This window comes from Macaca fascicularis, chromosome 14 (genome assembly GCF_037993035.2).
Source record: "Macaca fascicularis isolate 582-1 chromosome 14, T2T-MFA8v1.1".
NCBI classification, from domain to species: domain Eukaryota; kingdom Metazoa; phylum Chordata; class Mammalia; order Primates; family Cercopithecidae; genus Macaca; species Macaca fascicularis.
Window position 1 is genome coordinate 72382470 of NC_088388.1, and position 21005 is coordinate 72403474.

Sequence of the window (21005 nt, forward strand, 5' to 3'; positions counted from 1 at the left end):
AGGTGCAAAGTAGTTCAATTTGGCTGGAACAACATATGAAAAATAAAGGAGAATTTAGCTGGGCGCGATGGTTCACGCCTGTAATCCCAGCACTTTGGGAGGCTGAGGTGGGCAGATCACAAGGTCAGGAAATCGAGACCATCCTGGCTAACACGGTGAAACCTGTCTCTACTAAAAATACAAAAACAAAATTAGCTGGGCGTGGTGGTGGCGCCTGCAGTCCCAGTTACTTGGGAGGCTGAGGTAGGAGAATGGTGTGAACCCAGGGAGGCAGAGCTTGCAGTGAGCTGAGACTGCGCCACTGCACTCCAGTCTGGGCAACAGAGTAAGACTCCATCTCAAAAAAAAAAAAAAAAAAAAAATGGAGAATTTGAAGCTAATGAGGCAAGCAGAGGCCAAACCATGAAAGAGCCTGCAAGCTAAGTTAAGGGGTTTGAATTTTATCCTCCAAGTTACGAAAAAAACCCTGGAAGATTTTAAAGCACAGAAGAGTGCAATCTGTATTCAACAAAGCTCAGGGAGAAGCAGGAGGGAGGACAGATTTGGTGGTGGTGAGACAGCAGGTAGGGAGACCAGTCAGGAAGTTATTGCAAAAAGTAATGAGACAGGAACTATCTGATACAAATAGTTTTAAACATACCCTATCTTAAATGGGTCTCTCTCCATTAGTCTATGCCTCTCAAAGCTGGAGCACCATGATTCAGTTATATAGCACAATTACAAAAACAACAGTTAATTCTATAAACTAAAAATTTAACTGCACTCCTTTATTCAATAGCCATTCCAGATTTCGAACTAAAACTGCTCATTCTTCTCTTTCCCACTGCACATAATTTTGGAAAAACATTTCAGCCAGACGATCACATCTGTGCAGTGTGCCACAAGTGTAAACAATTTAACAGGAGTTTAATGAAACATTTCCTATTCAATTGGAGAAAAAGATTAGAAAATTCTAACATGGCAACATCAGGTTGCAAACTGACATTTTTTAATTAGCTTTTTTAAAAAATATGAACATGCCAATTTTAAATCCCATCTGGTTGCATGTTGCAGCTGCCCTGAATGAATTTCCAGTTATTATGCACTTGGCTAAAGCATTCAGAACTGCCATGTGCTATCAGCAGCAGCAGCTACAGTGCAGTACTTAGGAAGTACTTAAATACCCATGCTGGTACAAAAGGATTTCTTAGTCTGTCCTGGAGAGAAAGGAATATATGGGGAAGAGGAAGGAACGATATCACATTTTTAAGAAAATATATTTCAGTTTTGCCTCCTCTCCTCCTCAAAAGCAATGGACTTTCTTATCTTTGACCTCACAGAGCCTTAGCCTACAGAGTTTTACCTACTCTTCTGCCTTGTATAAACAAAATCCTAAGAACCAAGGATTCTGAATTGGACTAAAACTGGGTTCAATTCCAACTCTACCTCTCTTACAAACTGTGAACTTGGGCACATTTCTTAATCTTCCTTAGACTCTATTTCCTCATGTGTAAATGATAATGCCTAACCTTGAAGAGCTGTGGTAAAGATGAAAGAAAATGTATATAAAATATCTATACAATGTCTGGCTCATATGGGCATTCATTCAATACATGGTAACATTTAACACTCTCCTTTGTATTCCACTATAATTTGTACTTTACAGTAATTATGCACCTTCTTTAAAAGTTTAAGAATTAAATGAATTAATTTAGGTAAAGGCTTCATAACAGTGCCTGGCACACAGTAAGCAAGCATTAAGTATCAGTTGCAGTTGTTGCTATTACATACCAATATCATAGTATGTTTCATAGTGAACTGCAATTTCTTTATTAGTTGTTTACCTTCCTATCTAGTACTTAGCATAAAACCCAGCACGAAAGAGGTACTCAATTAACATCTGTTAACCAGTTGAATAAATAACGGATGAGGCCAGGCATGGTGGCTCATGCCTGTTATCCCAACACTTTGGGAGGCCAAGGTTGGTGGATCACTTGAGGTCAGAAGTTCAAGATCAGCCTGGCCAACATGGTGAAACCCCATCTCTACTAAAAATACAAAAATTAGCCTGGTGTCGTGGCACACAACTATAATCCCAGCTAGTCGGGAGACCGAAGCAGGAGAATCACCACAACCCAGGAGGCAGAGGTTGCAGTGAGCCAAGATAGCGCCACTGTCTTCCAGCCTGGGTGACAGAGTGAGATCCCGTCTCAAAAAAATAAACAAATAAATAAATAAATAATGGATGAATGACTGAAGGAATGAACTGAATTTATCATACAATTTTGCAAAGTAGCCATTCAATATTGTTTTATAAATTAATTAATCCTATCAAGCCCATATGATAAGAAAGGGAGTTATTATTATGGCCCTTTTTACAGATAGTAAACAGAGGCCCAGAGAGATCAAAGGTTAAGGTCACCCAGGTAGAGTAGAATCCCTTTGGTCTCTCAGAAACTAACTCTAGATTTTTTTTCAACGAGACCTTAATCTCTCTCCATATTTTAAATATTACCTACGAGATCGGTCAAGTTTTTTAAGTCTCTACGGTTTCAAAGTCAGAAGATGTTACCAATAAATGATGGAAGGGTGAAAAAGGAACATGACCAAATGAGAAGTTCAGTATCTCCTCTTTGGGAAAAAAGGAATAAAGACCTGATTTCATCTGGCCTGAGCACAGAGAAAGCAATTAAGTATGACTAATAAGAGCATAAAGCCCTCACTATAAACAAATGAGGATGGAAGACAATGAGAGGGTCAAATATGAAAGGCAGTATGGGGAGTTAGAGCCACTCATCTACTCCTGTAAAGAGCATGACTACTCACAGTCTTTCTGGGGGGTAGTCATTCTTTCATTTAACAAATACTTAGTCCCTGCAATGAACTAGGATAATAACAGTGTATATCAAGAGCCTTAAAAAAATTACACCTGGATGGGCGCAGTAGCTCATGTATGTAATCCTAGCACTTTGGGAGGCCAAGGCAGGCAAATGGATTGAGCCCAGGAGTTCAAGACCAGCCTGGGCAACATGGTGAAACCCCGCCTCTACAAAAAATTAAAAAAATTAGCCAGGTGTGGTGGCATGCACCTGTAGTCCCAGCTATTCAAGAGACTGAGGTGGGAGTTTGAGCCCAGGAGGCGGAGGTTGCAGTGAGCTGAGATTGTGCCACTGCACTCCAGCCACGGCAGTCTAGCCTGTGTGAAAGAGCCAGACGCTATCTCAAAAAAATAAAAATAGTAATTCCAGCTACTCGGGAGGCTGAGGCAGGAGAATGGCGTGAACCTGGAAGGCGGAGCTTGCAGTGAGCTGTGATCCGGCCACTGCACTCCAGCCTGGGCGACAGAGCAAGACTCCGTCTCAAAAATAAATAAATAAATAAAAATAAAAAATAAATAAAAATAAAAATAAATACACCTTCACTCCAGTTACCCTATTCCTATTTATCCTAGGAAAACTATAAAAAAAATAAAGACTGAGGCCAGGCACAGTGGCTCACACCTGTAATCCCAGCACTTTGGGAGGCCAAGGTGGGAGGATCGCTTGAGCCAGGAGTTCGAGACCAGCCCGGGCAACACAGGGAGACCCCATCTCTACAAAAATAAAAATTTTTAATAAGGTGGGTGTGGGGTGCGCGCCTATAGTACCAGCTACTTGGGAGGCTAAGGTAGAAGATCACTTGAGCCCAGGAGTTTGAGGCTGCAGTGAGCTGTGATCGTGCCACTGCACTCCAGCCTAGGTGACAGACCCAGACTCTGTCTCAAAAATAAAAGGAAAATGCTTATGATATAATGTTAAATTAAAAAGTACTCCAAAAGACTACCTATAGTATGATCTTAATTATATAAAATAATTAGAAAATAACTTTTCAAAAAACCCTAAATGGTGAGTTTTAAAAGTAATCTCTGCTTGGCAGAATATAGAGCGATATTATTTGCCAAGGTTTTGTTTTTTTTTTTTTTTTTTGAGACGGAGTCTCGCTCTGTCGCCCAGGCTGGAGTACAGTGGCCGGATCTCAGCTCACTGCAAGCTCCGCCTCCCGGGTTCATGCTATTCTCCTGCCTCAGCCTCCCGAGTAGCTGGGACTACAGGCGCCCGCCACCTCGCCCGGCTAGTTTTTTCTATTTTTTAGTAGAGACGGGGTTTCACCTTCTTAGCCAGGATGGTCTCAACCTCCTGACCTTGTGATCCGCCCATCTCGGCCTCCCAAAGTGCTGGGATTACAGGCTTGAGCCACCGCGCCCGGCCATTTGCCAAGTTTTCTAGTTTTTCCATAACAGGCATTTTTCCAAAAAACAAGGTGAAGGAGACTTTAGGACAAAAAGTAAATATATAAAATGCCATCAGGATTAATTAAGATCATTAGAATCTCTGCTAGGTGAGAAATATATTAGAGGCATATTATTTTTACACAAAAAGATTATGTTAATCCTACTGAGAACTGACACAAATGCAAGGGTGAAATACAATGAGAGAGCAATAAAGAGAAAATCCCATCAGATTCCCAGGAGGTCGCTTTCATTTCAGAATGTCTGTCATCAGCAAAGCCAAGTTCAATGAGTAAAGAGAGAAATGAAACTTGATGGGTGAAGAAGATGGCAAGCTAAGACCCACTGCTAAAATCCATAAGTTCCTTAAGATCATGGAACCTGTCAATTACCATATAGTGTGACAAAGGCCATGGAAGGAAGGCAGCAGCAGGAATGTGGCAAAGTCAAGAGAAGGGCAAGGTAGCCTTTGTTGAAGATGACTAATTTAAAGGGGAAAGACATTAGCCTAGAGGAAAAGGGCATTCTAGGAAAAAGGGAGAGACTAGAGAATAGAAACAGCTTAGCATGCCTTGGGAAATGACATTTATTTCAGTGTTACTAGAGTCCAAAGTGCAAGGCAGGCTATGGTGAAAGATGTAGTTGCAAAAGTCATCAGGGGCCTGTCTCAGAGGACCTGAATATCTGGTCTATGATTAAGCCAAGCAGCTATACATGAGTCAGTCAACAAGGGTACCATTCCAGTAGAAGAGAGAGTTAGGCAGCATTATACTAAAGATAAGTGATGGGTAGTTAAAGCAGAAGAGGAACACCCAGTCCAGCCTGGGGGCTCATGAAAGGCATGTGAGAGAAAGTGACAAAGTAAGGCACAAAGGAAAAATGGGGCTAAGGTCCCAGCACTTTGGGAGGCCGAGGCAGGTGGATCTCTTGAGGTCAGGAGTTCGAGACCAGCCTGGCCAACATGTCAAAACCCCAGCTCTACTAAAAATACAAAACAAATTAACTGGGCGTGGTGGTGGGCACCTGTAATCCCAGCTACTTGGATGGTTGAGGCAAGAGAATTGCTTGAATCTGGGAGGCAGAGGTTGCAATGAGCCAAGATCACACCACTGCACTCTAGCCTGGGCGACAGAGCAAGACCCCATCTCAAAAAAAAAAAAAAAAATGGAGCTAAGGTCTGCAACATCCAAAGTGATGACACACAGTTGATACCTGGCCTAATCATAAACTCAGCAAACCAGGGAACTAGTCCCTGGCAAGGCTTCCAAAGAGGGAACCATTCTCATCACCAGAATGTAACCTCCAAGGACCTTGTTAGTCTTGTTCACTGCCAGGCTTCTAATACTAAAAATAGTGGACATAAAGAAGCTGCTCTATAAATATTTGTGGGAAAAAAAAAGAAAAAGAGAAAGGAAGGCTTGCTATTATATTAAAAAGCAATGGGTCTGGTAAGCTTCAACCCACTGTCATGTTAAAGAAAAAACAACAACAAAAAAAGCAATGGGGCTGGGTATAGTGGCTCACATTGTAATCCCAGCACTTTGGGAAGCAGAGGCAGGAGGATCACTTGGGGCCAGGAGTTCAAGACCAGCCTGCACAACATAGTGAAACCCTGTTTCTACTAAAAACAAATTTTTTTAATTAGCCAAGTGTGGTGATACACACCTGTAGTCCTAGCTGGTTGGGAGGCTGAGGCAAGAGGATGGCTTGTGTCTAAGAGTTCAAGGTTGCAAGAAGCTATCATCGTGCCACTGCAGTCCCTCCTGGATGACAAAGTGAGAACTCTGGCTTTAAAAAAAAAAAAACAGTGAGAACCCATTCCCTCCACCCCACCACTAGCAAATTAAAAATAATAATAATTTAAATAATTAAATAAAATAAAAAGACAAATCCTATATGATTCTACTTATATAAGGCACTCAGAATCATCAAAATCATAGAGACAGAAGACTGAATGGTGATTGTCAGGGGCGGGGGTAGGAAGAATGGGGCAATAGGGAGTTCCTGTTTAATGGGTAGACAAATTTCAGATCTGTAAGATAAAGAGTTTTAGAGATAGTTGACAGTGATGGTCACACAACATTACGAATGTATTTAATACACTAAACTATACACTTTCTTTCTTTTTTTTTTTTTTTTGAGACGGAGTCTCGCTCTGTTGCCCAGGCTGGCGTGATCTCGGCTCACTGCAACCTCCGCCTCGCAGGTTCAAGCAATTCAGCCTTCCGAGTAGCTGGGATTACAAGCGCCCAACACCATGGCCGGCTAATTTTTGTATTTTTAGTAGAGATAGGGTTTCACCATCTTGGCCAGGCTGGTCTTGAACTCCTGACCTCGTGATCCACCCACCTTGGCCTTCCAAAGTGCTGGGATTACAGGCACGAGCCACCGTGCCTGGTCACTAAACTATACACTTTCAAAAAATCGAGATGATAAATTTTGCATGTATTTTACTGCAATAAAAAAAAAAATTGGGGGCCAGTTGCAGTGGCTCATGTTGGTAATCCCAGCATTTTGGAAGGCCAGGGCAGGCGGATCACATAAGGCTAGGAGTTCGAGGACAGCCTGGCCAACATGGCAAAACCCTGCCTCTACTACAAAAAAAAAATACAAAAATTAGCCAGGTAGGGTGGCACACACCTGTAATCCTAGCTACTTGGGTGGCTGAGGCACAAGAATCGCCTGAACTCAGGAGGCAGAGGTTGCAGTGAGCCAAGATCACACCACTGCACTCCAGCCTGGGCAACAGAGCAAGACCCTGTCCCAAAAAAAAAGAGGAAAAAAAGCAATGGGAAATTCACAACCACCAAAAGGTGAAAGCAACTTAAGTGTCTGTTGATGGATGAATGGATCAAAAAACTGTGGCATATACATACAATGGAGTATTATTCAAACTTAAAAAAGAAGGAAATTCTGACATATACTAAAACATGATGAACCCTGAAGACATTATGCTAAGTGAATTAAACCAGTAATAAAGGACAAACACTATTATTCTACTCATATGAGATACATAGAATAATGCAATTCTTGGACACATAGTTGAATGGTGGTTGCCAGGAGCTGGGGTAGGGAAGAAATGGGAGTTACTGTTTAAGATGATAGTGCCCCGGCAAAATTTTTGTTTTATTTTCAGCAGAGATGGGATCTTACTATGTTAACTAGACTGGTCTTGAACTCCTGAGCTCAAGCGATCCTCCTGCCTCGGCCTCCCAAAGTGCTGGGATTACAGGCATGAGCCACTATGCCTGGCCAAAATTAAGTTATTAATTTAAAAATCCTGTATTCATTAATTGGAAAATGTAATATTGTTAAGATGCCACTTCCAAAGCAATCTATAGATTTTATCAAAAGTCCAAAAACCTTTTTTTGTAGAACTGGAAGAGCCAGTCCTCAAATTCATATGGAATTGCAAGAGGATACAAATAGCAAAAATAATCTTGAAAAAGATCAACGAAGTTGGAAGACTCATACTTAACAATTTCAAAATTCACTACAAAACTATGGTAATCAGTACAGCATGATACTCGCATAAGGACAGGTATATAGACCAATGGAACAGAATCACAAGTCTAGAAATAAATCCATATATCTCTGGCCAATAAATTTTCAACCAACATGCCAAGACTAATCACTAATCAATGAGAAAAGAAAAGTCTCTTCAACAAATGGTGCTGGGACAACTGAATATCTACAAGCAGAAGAATGAAGCTGGACCCCTACGTCAAACCACATATAAAACTTAATTCAAAATTAAAGACCTAAATTTAAGGGATACAACCATGATAAATCTTCATGACCTTGGATTTGGCAATGGATTCTGAGCTATGACAACAAACTAAGCAACCAAAGAAAAAATAAACTGGACTTCATCAAAATTTAAAACTTTTGTGCATCAAAGGATATTATCAAAAAAGTGAAGAGGCCAGATGTGATAGCTTACACCTGCAATCCCAGCACTTCAGAAGGGCCAAGGTGGGAATTCAGCATCAGCTTGGGCAAACAGCAAGACACTGCCTCTACAAAAAATGTAAAAAAGAAAAATTACCCAAGCATGGTGGTGCACATCTGTAGTCCTAGCTACTTAGGAGTCTGAGGCTGGAGGATCACTTGAGCCCAGGAGTTAAAGGCTGCAGTGATCTATGATCATGCCACTGTACTCCAACCTGGGCAACAGAGCAAAACCCTGTCTCTAAAAAAGAAAAAAAAAAAAAAAAGTGGAAAGAAAACCTACTGAATAAGAAAAAATATTTGGAAATCATATATTTGATAAAGGTCTGGAATCCAAACTGTAAAAGAAACTTTTATAATTCAACAACAAATAGGCAAAAAAAAAAAAAAAAGTTTTTTTAATGGGCAAAGGACATGAATAGGTATTTTTCCACAGATATACAAATGGCCAACAAGTACATGAAAAGATGCTTAACGTCATTTATTAATCATTAGGGAAATACAAATCAAAACCATATGATATGCCATACTCATTATAACAGCTATTTATTTTTTAAAAATGAAGAAGGAAATAACAAGTATGAGCAATAATGTTAAAAAATCTGAACCCTCAAATATTGTTGGTGGGAACGTTAAAATGGTGCAGCCATTATGGAAAGGTCTGGCAGCTCCTCAGCAAGTTAAACATAGAATTACCATACGACCCAGCAATTCCATTCCTAGGTATACACTGAACTAAAACAGGTACTAAAACAAATACATCTACCCACATGTTCATAGCAGCACTCTTCACAATAGCAAAAGGTAGAAACAACTCAAATGTCCATCAGTGGACAAACTGTAGCATATCCATACAATGTAATATTACTCAGCCATAAAAAGCTTTAAAAAGTAATGAAGTACTGGCCAGGCGCAGTGCTTATGCCTGTAATCCCAGCACTTTGGGAGGCCAAGGCAGGTGGATCACCTGAGGTCAGGAGTTCAAGATCAACCTGGCCAACATGATGAAACCCCGTCTCTACTAAAAATACAAAAATTAGCCGGGCATGGTGGCAGTCACCTGTAATCCAAGTTACCAGGGAGGCTGAGGCAGCAGAATCGCTTGAACCCAGGAGCTGGAAGTTGCAGTGAGCCGAGATCATACCATTGCACTCCAGCCTGAGCGACAAGAGTGAAACTCCGTCTCAAAAAAAAAACAGTAATGAAGTACTGATACATGCTACAACATGAACATCAAAAACATTATTCTGAGTGAAAGAAGCCAGACGCAAAAGGCCACACACTATATGATTTCATTTATGTAAAATATTTAGAATAGGTAAATCCATAGAGACGAAAAGCAGATTGGTTGTCGCCAGGGGCTAGGAGGGAATAGGAATGGGAATGACTGTTTAATGGATACAGAACTTCCTTTTAGGGGGATGAATGTTTTGGAACTAGACAGAGATGGTTGTTGCACAACACTGGGAGTGTATTAAATGCCACTAAATTGTTCACTTTACAGTGGTTAATTTCTTTTTTTTTTTTTTTTTTTTTTTTTTTCTTGAGACTGAGTCTGGCTCTGTTGCCCAGGCTGGAGTGCGGTGGCCAGATCTCAGCTCACTGCAAGCTCCGCCTCCCGGGTTCACGCCATTCTCCTGCCTCAGCCTCCCGAGTAGCTGGGACCACAGGCGCCCGCCACTTCGCCCGGCTAGTTTTTTGTATTTTTTAGTAGAGACGGAGTTTCACCGTGTTAGCCAGGATGGTCTCGATCTCCTGACCTCGTGATCCGCCCGTCTCGGCCTCCCAAAGTGCTGGGATTACAGGCTTGAGCCACCGCGCCCGGCCAACAGTGGTTAATTTCAACAACGATATATAAATTTCACCTCAATCAATCAATCAATAATGAGAATCCTCCATTCACACAAACTTCCCAAAAATTGTTTTGTTATCTTTTCTTCTTTCCATTGCCCAAACTGTAACCATAACAGATGGCAAAGCATTTCTTGATTCTCAGCAAGAAAAAAACACAACAGCACTGAGGAGTTGTCACTAATGAGAACAATGTAAACAAAATCCTTAGTACCACTACTGCAGCATTAAATACATCCAAGCAGTTATATCCACAGAATTAGTCTCATTTAAGGAAAGGCCAATGAAGGTTTTTTTCTTGTTGTTGTTTTCTGAGACAGGGTCTCACTGTCTCCCAGGCTGGAGTGCAGTGGCATGAACATGGCTAACTGCAGCCTCGACCCTCCAGACTCAAGCAATCCTCCCAGCTCAGCCTCCCGAGGAGCTGAGACTATAGACATGTGCCACCATGACCATGCCCAACTTTTTTTTTTTTTTTAAAAGAGAAGTGGTCTCAGTATGTTGCCCAAGTGGTCTTGAACTTATGGCTTCAAGCATTCTTCCTACCTCAGCCTCCCAAAGTGCTGGGATTATAGGCATGAGCAACCATGCCCGGTCTCCAATGAAGGTACTTTTGCTAAGGTGTGTGAAGATACCTGTTGCTGGGATCAGGAGACATGAAGAAACTAAGAAAAAAAAATACTGGGAAAAGTTTTCAATAGCTTTGTAAGCCTTCAGAATTTAAAGTACATTAAGAAATAAAAACTTAAATGCAGTGGGTACAAATATGGCAAATCTGAAAGCTAAGCCTGACTAAGGCTATCAACCTGCCATGTGCTAAAAACAAATGTACTCACTCAGAGAAAAACTGAAAGAAGTACTACATACCTATTAAAACAGCTAAATTTAAAGAGTGATAATACTAAATGCTAACAAGGATGCAAAGAAACTGGACTTCTCATATATTTCTGGTAGGAAGGTAAAATGGTACACACACTCTGGAAAATAATTTGGCAGTTTCTTATAAAACTAAACATGCAGCCAGGCATCACTGCTCATGCTTGTAATCTCAGCACTTTGGGAGGCCAAGGCGGGCAGATAGCCTGAGACCAGGAGTTCAAGACCAGCCTGGCCAACATGGTGAAACTGTCCCGACTAAAAATACAAAAATTAGCCAGGCGTGGTGTACACCTGTAGTCCCAGCTAATCAGGAGGTTGAGGCTGGGAGAATTGCTTGAACCTGGGAGGCAGAGATTGCAGTGAGCCGGGATTGTGCCACTACACTCCAGCCTGGGCGACAGAGCAAGACTCTGTCTCAAAAAAAAAAAAAAAAAAAAAAAAAAAAAAAAAGGCCTGGGCGCGGTGGCTCATGCCTGTAATCCCAGCACTTTGGGAGGTAGAGGTGGGTGGATCACCTGAGGTTGGGAGTTCAAGATCAGACTGACCAACATGGAGAAATCCCGTTTCTACTAAAAATACAAAAAATTAGCCAGGCGTGGTGGCACATGCCTGTAATCCCAGCTACTCGGGAGGCTGAGGCAGGAGAATCGCTTTAACCTGGGAGGCGGAGGTTGCAGTGAGCCAAGATCGCGTACCATTGCACTCCAGCTTGGGCAACAAAAGCGAAACTCCATCTCAAAAAACAAACAAAAAAAAGTTATCCTTTTCTCCTAGGCTTCCAGGAAATTCAGGGGTAAATTTGTAGCTCACCTACAGCAACTGGGGAGACATACATACATACATACATATATATATATGTTATTCTATTTTCAATAGTACTCAGCATTTTTCTTTTTTAGGTTATTTTACTAGATTACTTTTGTAAACTACTCTCAATCCCTTGTGGAATAAATAAAGACCACTCAAACATGGCAAGTGCTACTCTATCCCTAATAAATATGTTAAAATTATTCCATAGAGAACTAGAAATGGCACAGCCATTCCCGCTTTTTTTAAGCATTTGATCATACAAGCAGAGCCATTCACTTTTTTTGTTGTTTGTTTTTTAATTCACAAACCAAGATCTTTATGAGACCTCCCTTCCTTTACTGAAATAACTTTTACTTTTAAATCTGTATCAACTAAGGGGTAAAACTGACACTAGTCACTTTGGACAATAAAAATAAATTTTTAGATAATTTTAATACCCTCTTATCCCATATGATTCTTGATCTTGAAGTTCAATGCTGCAATCTTAGGACTGTGGTTTAAAACATTACAGAAGAATTTTTTTTTTTTTTTTAAAGACTGAGTCCCACTCTGTTGCTCAGGCTGGAGTGCAATGGTGTGATCTCAGCTCACTGCAACCTCCACCTCCCAGATTCAAGCGATTCTCCTGCCTCAGCCTCCTGAGTAGCTGGGATTACAGGCACATGCCACCACGCCCAGCTAATTTTTGTATTTTTAGTAGAGATAGGGTTTCACCATGCTGGTCAGGCTGGTCTTAAACTCCTGACCTCATGATCTGCCTGCCGCGGCCTTCCAAAGTGCTGGAATTACAGGTGTGAGCCACCGCGCCTGGCCTACAGGGGAATATTTACAGCTGTATGACCTCTCTTCATCTCTCTGACCCTCATCACAAGTGGGGATGGTAACACTTATGCTGAAAGGTTCTTTTGGGGATTATATAACATATGCAAATCATCACCAGGTCCTTGTAAACAGTATCATCTGACTCAGACCTCGGTCTACAATCGGATGTCTTGCTTCAAAAAGAAAGTGTTTTCCATCACAGAATGCAGCATATAATGCCAGTTAGACTTTTTCATTTGATTTCTTGCCTAATCTAGAGTCTGAGTTTAACACTCAATAAAGAATAGAAGGTTGGCCTGGCACGATGGCTCACGCGTGTAATCCCAGCACTTTGGGAGGCCAAGGCAGGCAGATCACCTGAGGTGAGGAGATCAAGATCAACCTGGCCAACATGGTGAAACCCTGTCTCTACTGAAAATACAAAAATTAGCCGGGCATGATGGTGGGCGCCTGTAATCCCAGCTACTTGGGATGCTGAGGCAGGAGGATTGCTTGAACCCAGGAGGTGGAGTCTGCAGTGAGCCGAGATCGTACCACTGCATTTCAGCCTGGGCAACAGAGCAAGACTCTGTCTCAAAAAAACAAAGAATAGGCCAGGCGCGGGAGCTCACGCCTGTAATCCCAGCACTCTGGGAGGCTGAGGCGGGCGGATCATGAGGTCAGGAGATCGAGACCATCCTGGCTAACACAGTGAAACCCCATCTCTACGAAAAAATACAAAAAATTAGCCAGGTGCAGTGGCGGGCGCCTGTGGTCCCAGCTACTCGGGAGGCTGAGGCAGGAGAATGGCGTGAACCCGGGAGGCGGAGCTTGCAGTGAGCCAAGATCGTGCCACTGCACTCCAGCGCTCCAGCCTGGGCGACAGAGCAAGACTCCGTTTAAAAAAAAAAAAAAAAAAAAAGGAATAAAAGGTTACCTACTAACACAGTAGTTCTGCCTGAACCCGAGCAAAATGTTCCCTGAGTACCAGCTGAGCATATTTAGTAGGCATCAATTCACACAGGCCCCAGGGAGGGGACATTCACTGTAATATTCAAAAGGACATCACCATAATATACAGTATCCTTGTGACCAGTATTTCTAATGCTACTACTCTCTATATCTTTTATTATTATTTAATAGTGATGCAATGGATTAGTGAAGTCAATTAAACTATGCCAAGAAAAGACTTGAAAAATAGCTTTTCAAGCAATTCCAAACCAGGCCAGGATTTCATCCCCATCAGGTATTTACTTGATGTTCACCTCTATCATTCACCTAAGGCAGACACCTCAGACATTCCTGGTATATGCTTTGGAAGGCTCCATCACATTTATTTTCCATCGTAATTCAACCAACAATTTCAGCTCTCCCGTTTGTTAGCTATGCAACTATTCTCTGAGGACAATACTGCTTATCTAATAGCTATCTAATACTGTTATTTGCTGAGGTTTAGAGATAATTTATGTAGAATGCCTACACACTATCTGGCCCAATAAACGTATGCAATAAACTGTAGCTGCTATTGTCATCACTAATAAATACTCATGAGTGCCCACTATTTTCCCAACATTGTGCTGAGCAGTAGGAGGAAAACGATAAGTATGTAAGATGCCATCCACTCTAAGGGGGTACACAATCAAGTTGAAACAAAAAAAACCATTATACAATAGTTATATGTAATTATATAATTAAATGGTCAATTGTTTGGTATAGACTAAGTGCAGAAGGAGAGACCCGAAAGCTTTTCCTTCTATTAACTCACAACAACCCTTGGAGCCAGGCAGGCAGAAATTCCCATTTTACAAAAAGAAACTGAGACTAAGAAAGACAAAGTCATAGAGTTCAATCATTTACCCAATTAACAAATTCTAGGCTATGAACTATGCTTAAGTGCAAAAGAGAAATAGATTAGTTAAGACTCTTGGTTGTAAATGACAGAAAACAAACTGGTTTAAGCAAAAAGCCTAATTACTGACCTAATTAACTGAAGCCCAAGATTAAGGTAGACTATGGGGGAGGCTCATTTCAGAGCTCAAAGTCACTGCCTCCACCTGTTTAGCTTCACTTCCTCAATGTTGATTCTATCATAAGCCAGACTCTCTCCTCCTAATGTGGCAAAATGGCTATAGCAGCTCCAGCCACACACCTCTGTAGTATAGCAGGACTTGCAGAAGGTCTTCTATAGAGGCTTACAAAAGTCCTGCTTAAAACATATTTACCCCTAAACCAATCACTATGGCCAGAGTAATGTGATGCCTTGGTTACGTTGAGCCTGGTTCATGTAACACTAGAGCTAAGAAATTCCTACCCAAACTATATGAAGCAAAACAGGGGGGAAGGTGTGGTTCCTAAAACGAACATATGAGGCCATTGCTGAGATAAGAAGGAAACTACAGAAGCAAACTACAAATGTCCACAACAAGGAACCCTGTGACTGTGCTCTCACAGAATATACAGTTTGGGGCAGTGATTCTCAAGTACAGATGGGCTGGTAGTAAAAAGAAGGTTAGAGGTGGCCAGGCACAGTGGCTCACGCCTGTAATCCCAGCACTTTGGGAGGCCAAAGCAGGCAGATCACAAGGTCAAGAGATCAAGACCATCCTGGCTAACACAGTGAAACCGCGTCTCTACTAAAAATACAAAAAAAAAAAATTAGCTGGGCGTGGTGTTGGGCGCCTGTAGTCCCAGCTACTCGGGAGGCCGAGGCAGGAGAATGGCATCAACCCAGGAGGCAGAGCTTGCAGTGAGCCAAGACTGCGCCACTGCACTTCAGCCTGGGCAACACAGTGAGACTCCGCCTCAAAAAAAAAAAAAAAAAAAAAAGGAGGCTAGAGGTATAGTTCTAGTCTGAAAGAAATATAATTGCAGAACAATGTGGTAAGTGCCATACAGACAATACTTAAAACAATGTGTCACAGTGTCCAGAAAAAAAAAAAGGAAGGCCACCCTAAGACTTTAGGGAAGTCTTCCAAGAGGTGGTACTGACCAAACTTAGTCCTGAAGAAAATAGCTCAGTTAGCAAATCACCTAACTGCAACTACAGCATCAAAGTTTCCTGATTCCCTATCAAGAGCTCTTTCCACTACTATGGTGGAGAGGAAAATGGGCACTGAGGCCTCAAGAGAATTGACTGCCACAGAAGCTCATTTAAACCAGCTGTCATAACTGCTCAGCACTTAAGTACGCTGTAAACGACTTGTCCACAATGCAGCAGGATCACAAAGACCCTGCCAACCTTACCAGAGGATGTTTCAGCTAGATAACAGTCATGATCTAAGCATGGAATGGGATATTCTGTTATTTCCCAGCACTTTGGCTTCTTCACCTACTACCAGCCTGCTCTTTCCACTATATGTGTAAGGGCTGACAGTTGAAACAGAAAAGTACCAAACACAGTAAGCTAAATTGAGACCACACTGTAAGTTAAAGGAAAAACCCACTATACTGATACTTCCACACATGCAGTTTATGCTCATTGAGATAGGAGGTAAATAAAGGGTTTGCATCAGTAGGTAGGGTTTGCATCTATCTCTACCACTTACTAATTGTGTGACCCTCAGCAAGTCACTTTTCTGACCCTCAATTTCCTCATCTGTAAAATGGGAAGCATTATAATACCTTTCTTGGAGCTACTATAGGAATTAAAACAAGATAAAAGGAAAACACTTGGTCAAATTGTAAAGCATCAAGTAAATATTAGTTATGTTCCCTAACTCTTCAAGGAGAGACATTTCAAAGTACTATATGACTTCTAACTTTATAAACAGCAGAATTCTCAACACTCCATTCCATTTGGACTTGAAGCAATCAAAACTCTTTCCAGGGAAGGCTTTTAAAAACAATACCACATTAGGCCGGGCGCGGTGGCTCAAGCCTGTAATCCCAGCACTTCGGGAGGCTGAGACGGGCGGATCACGAGGTCAGGAGATCAAGACCATCCTGGCTAACACGGTGAAACCCCGTCTCTACTAAAAAATACAAAAATCTAGCCGGGCGAGGTAGCGGGCGCCTGTAGTCCCAGCTACTCGGGAGGCTGAGGCAGGAGAATGGCTAAACCCGGGAGGCGGAGCTTGCAGTGAGCTGAGATCCGGCCACTGCACTCCAGCCTGGGCCACAGAGCGAGACTCCGTCTCAAAAAAAAAAAAAACCAATACCACATTAAACATTGGTGATTTGTTTTAAAAGCTGCAATTAAGAGGATTCCACTGTTTCACCAGGCTCTTGTGGCATCCAATTAACTAATAACATGAGAGAGGAGCTCTTAATTATGGAGGAAAACTTCCACAAGCCAGTGACAGGTGTGCAGGGCTCAAGCTGAGATCAAAATAGTTGACTACAGCATTAATTTCCCCCTTTCCTTTTTCCCAAAGACACTTAAGTTTGCATGCAATTAGTTGAAAAGTAAACCAGATCGAATGACTGCCATATTTCAAGCTTTATTACCTTTTATCATGTTAACATCTACCAATTGAGTTTTAAGGGATTAACACCAAAACAGATGGTTTAAACGCACAATAAGTGAGCCTCAATGATCAGAAATTATAATAGCCAAGCTGGGTTTACACTTACACTGAGATGTTAGCATTTTTCCCTAAATTATGTCTATTGTAAATTAAAGTTATTCCTTTTCTATTTTCATGTATACACTTTGTAAATAACATTAAAAATAAAACCCTCTTCAAGGGGATGCATTTTTTTCTAATTTGCCTGCCTTCTCTCCAAATGTAAAGCAAACCTCCTTTATCCCTTGATGTAATCAATAAAAATTAAAGCCAAACATCCAGCATTTATTTATTTTGCAAGTTACAGACAACGGTTTTAGCAGCACCTACCAAAAAAGCACACCCCCAACATCCAAATGGAAAGAGAATTAAGCATCCATTTGTTGAAAAACCCCTTTTTAGGGCTACACTTGATTGCCAATGAAAAGAGCTCCTGGAAAGTGAGACCTCCAAATTTGGTGTTGGGAAGCAACTCAGGAAATATGTACACACTTAACACAGGATGAGCCATCATGATAAGAAAAACACAAGATTTGGATTCAAGTCCCAGTCTGTCATATGCTCTACTCATTCAAGCAGTTATGGAGTAGCTGTTTTCTATCACGTACAATATTGAGTGCTAATGATAAAAAGCAAGACACATTACAAATTATTATTATAAAATGTTACAGGTCCTATAACAGGCATCAACACAAGAGAAGAATGAGGAGAAAACAGTCAATTCTACCTGGAAAAGAGAGCAACAACTTTATAGTGGAAGCAATGTAGGTGGTAGATTTTTTAAAATAAAATAAGGCCATGTTTGCCAAGTTGAGAAGGGAAGAGGACCATTTGAGCAGAAGAAGCAACACGAGTACAGATTTGGCAGTTTAACAGTATATAGTAAGTCCCAACGATTGCAAGTGGTTTGGCAGGGTTGGGCTGCGAAGATGGATTCACTGGAGGTGACCCTGGCAGCAGATGGAAGAATGGAGGCTGCTGTCCACACAAGAGCTGCTGAGAGTCTGAGCTAAGGCAATAGCCATGGGGATGGAGAGAAAGGCACAGATTTGAGAAATGTTAAGGTGATCGTATCTACACAGCTTAGTGACTGAAGGAATATGAGAAGATAAGGAAATCCCAAATTTCCGGCTTGAGTGAGAAAATGGTGATGTCATTCACTGAGATAAGAAACACAAAGAGAAGGTATGGGGGGAAAGGATAATGAGTTCAGTTTTGAGCTACACTTGTGACTTTAAACCAGTCACCCGATACCTCAAAATCAGTTCCCCAGTTAGCAAAATGGTTATAATACCACTTACCTCAAAGAAATTCTCAATGTGGTGAGAATTAATATAATGAATGAGGAAAAGGTTTTATTATTTTTACCCTCCAGCTATGACTCTGTGGAAGAGACTGCTAATAGTATCCATTTTCCCTTGCTTCCTTTCAATACAGACACTCCCTTACGGTAACCCTCTGCCAAAATAACTGAGCACATGCAACCGAGTTGGAAACTACATTTCCTAATGTTATTTATAACTAGATATGTCTTGTTTCTAAAGATAATGAACGAGATGCTGGGAGAATTAACATATACAACTTCAGCTCACTTTTTTTTTAAGGCAACTATGTGTCCTCCACTCTCTCTTCTCCCTTCTCATGGACTTATTTCAAGGTAGATGTGTTAATAAGCTATCACTGAGAATGCAGATGAGGGCATCACCCCCAGACAACGAGATAGAAGGTGCCTGAATCTCTAGATGATTTCATGGAGCAGAACCTCTGCCCACTGTGGTCATAAGAGACTTACCCCTGAACTGTTTTATGAGATAAATGTCTATCTTGTTTGAGCCACTGAATGTTTGGGTCTCTTTCAGCAGCTACCCTGTACTCTAACTACCCACCTTTCAAGCTTGTAAAATCTGTAAGGAAACTGAGCAAGACAAAATTCAGGGCTCTAGAAATCTACTAGACATTGGCAGTACCTTTGAGACAGGAGAGAGGAACATCCATGAGTACATACACACATGCACAACTCACAGACATAAAATGAGAACAAGAGTTGGACTGATGTGTGCCAAGCAACAAAGCAGACTGTAGCCAATTAATCAAGGCTGAACTAATCAAACAAAGTAGACGGTAGCCAACTAATCAAGGCTGAAAATTCCAATTTTTTATCTCATGTGGCTTCTACATTAAAACAACTAATTCTTAAAAGATCCAGTAATATATAAATTACTACCTGACACTCAAATCTACAATCTGGAACAATGGAATCAATTATGACATTCTTAGGTGAGGGGTAATTTACCTGAATATAACAATCTCAGACTAAAATAAGAAGAGAAGCTCAGGAATTCTTAAACATTTTGCACTATAATCATACACAAAAATAATGCAGGGCAGGGCACATGGAAAACCAAGTAGCTATGCTATGACATGACTGTATTTGAATGTGATATAACCTAGAAGCTAAATGAAGTATAATGGCTTCTTCTCAATGGTCAGGAAGAAGGCTATTGAGAACTAGACCCTTGGCCAGGAGGTGATGGCTCACGTTTGTAATCCCAGCACCTTGGGAGGCCGAGGCAGGCGGATCATGAGGTAAGAAGATTGAGTCCAGCCTGGCCAACACAGTGAAACCCTGTCTCTACTAAAAATACAAAAATTACCTGGGCGTCATGGTGGGTGCCTATAATTCCAACTACTCAGGAGGCTGAGGGATGAGAATCGCTTGAACCCAGGAGGCAGAGGTTGCAGTGAGCAAAATCCAGCCACTGCATGAGCGAAACCCCGTCTCAAAAAAAAACAAAAACAAAAACAAAAAACGCTGAAAAACGAATTTGCCACTGTCATATCTTATTTATATAAAATACAAAAGAAATCTGACAAGGCAATCAAAAAAGAATCCAATACAATTAAGTTCACCTAGACATCAGAAAAATTGTTTCTTCAGTGTTACAAAATGCTTAAGTGTAATCCCTGTCTTATATGAAGGCTCTGTTATAGACAGTTACCATATGCTGGCTCAACTATATTTAATGCCACTATATTAGGACTGTTGTAACTCTCAAACATAATCAACTAGTGACTAAGAAGGAAGCAATCAGGAGAAATCATAGGATATAAAAATAAACTAGCAATTTTAGTATCATCACTCTTTAATACTAGACACAGCATCAACTTTTTAAATCATGCATTCCCTCAGCAATCATTATGGAAAACACACTGTTGCCAGCTACTAAAACAGAGATAATACACACAGGAACACACACACACAGCTGTCTTATCCACCTTCAAGGAGCTCTCACAGACTTATCTATCGCGGTATTTTGCTCCTTGGATTTGAGAAAGAAAGATGCACAGAAAGATTTTTAGGGTTATCTCTTATCTTCAGTTAGTCTCAACGAAAGTATCTATTTTCCATACGAAAAAGACTATTGTGTATTCCTAAGAAAACAGATGTTGGCCGGGCACGGTGGCTCATGCCTGTAATCCCAGCATTTTGGGAAGCCGAGGCAGGCAGATCATGAGGTCAGGAGTTCGAGACTAGCCTGGCCAATATAGCGAAACTCCGTCTCTGCTAAAAATACAAAAATTAGCTGGGTGTGGTGGTGCGCACCTGTAGTCCCAGCTACTCAGGAGGCTGAGGCAGAAGAATCGCTTGAACCAGGGGAGGGGCGGAGGTTGCAGTGAGCCAAGATCTCACCACTGCATTCCAGCCTGGGCAGTAGAGCAAGACTCCGCCTCAAAAAAAAAAAAAGAAAGAAAGAAAGAAGATAGATGTGAAGCTCTAACCAACAGCTAAAAGTATTATAGAAGGGGAAAAAATATGAGATTTGGAGTCAGGAGACCTGGGATGTGGGGTCCAGATTCTGTTACTCAGCAAATGAATGATCTTGTGTAATTAATTCATCTTACTTTTCCTAACCTATAGAATGGATATGAAAAGCATAATTAACTGCTTCACAGAGTTTCAA

General features: G+C 41.3%; 1 protein-coding gene across 10 annotated transcripts in view; it reads right to left on the bottom strand.

The window, feature by feature from the left end:
- FAM168A (family with sequence similarity 168 member A) overlaps positions 1-21005 on the bottom strand; it is a 198485-nt gene that overhangs the window by 149478 nt on the left and 28002 nt on the right. For 2 of the 10 annotated variants that reach the window (XM_074014686.1, XM_065528703.2), the window contains exon 2: positions 8190-8265. The exons of the other annotated variants lie outside the window; for them this stretch is intronic. The gene's annotated coding sequence lies outside the window, so the exon portion shown is untranslated. The remainder of the gene's footprint in view (positions 1-8189; positions 8266-21005) is intronic. 10 annotated transcript variants of the gene reach the window in all.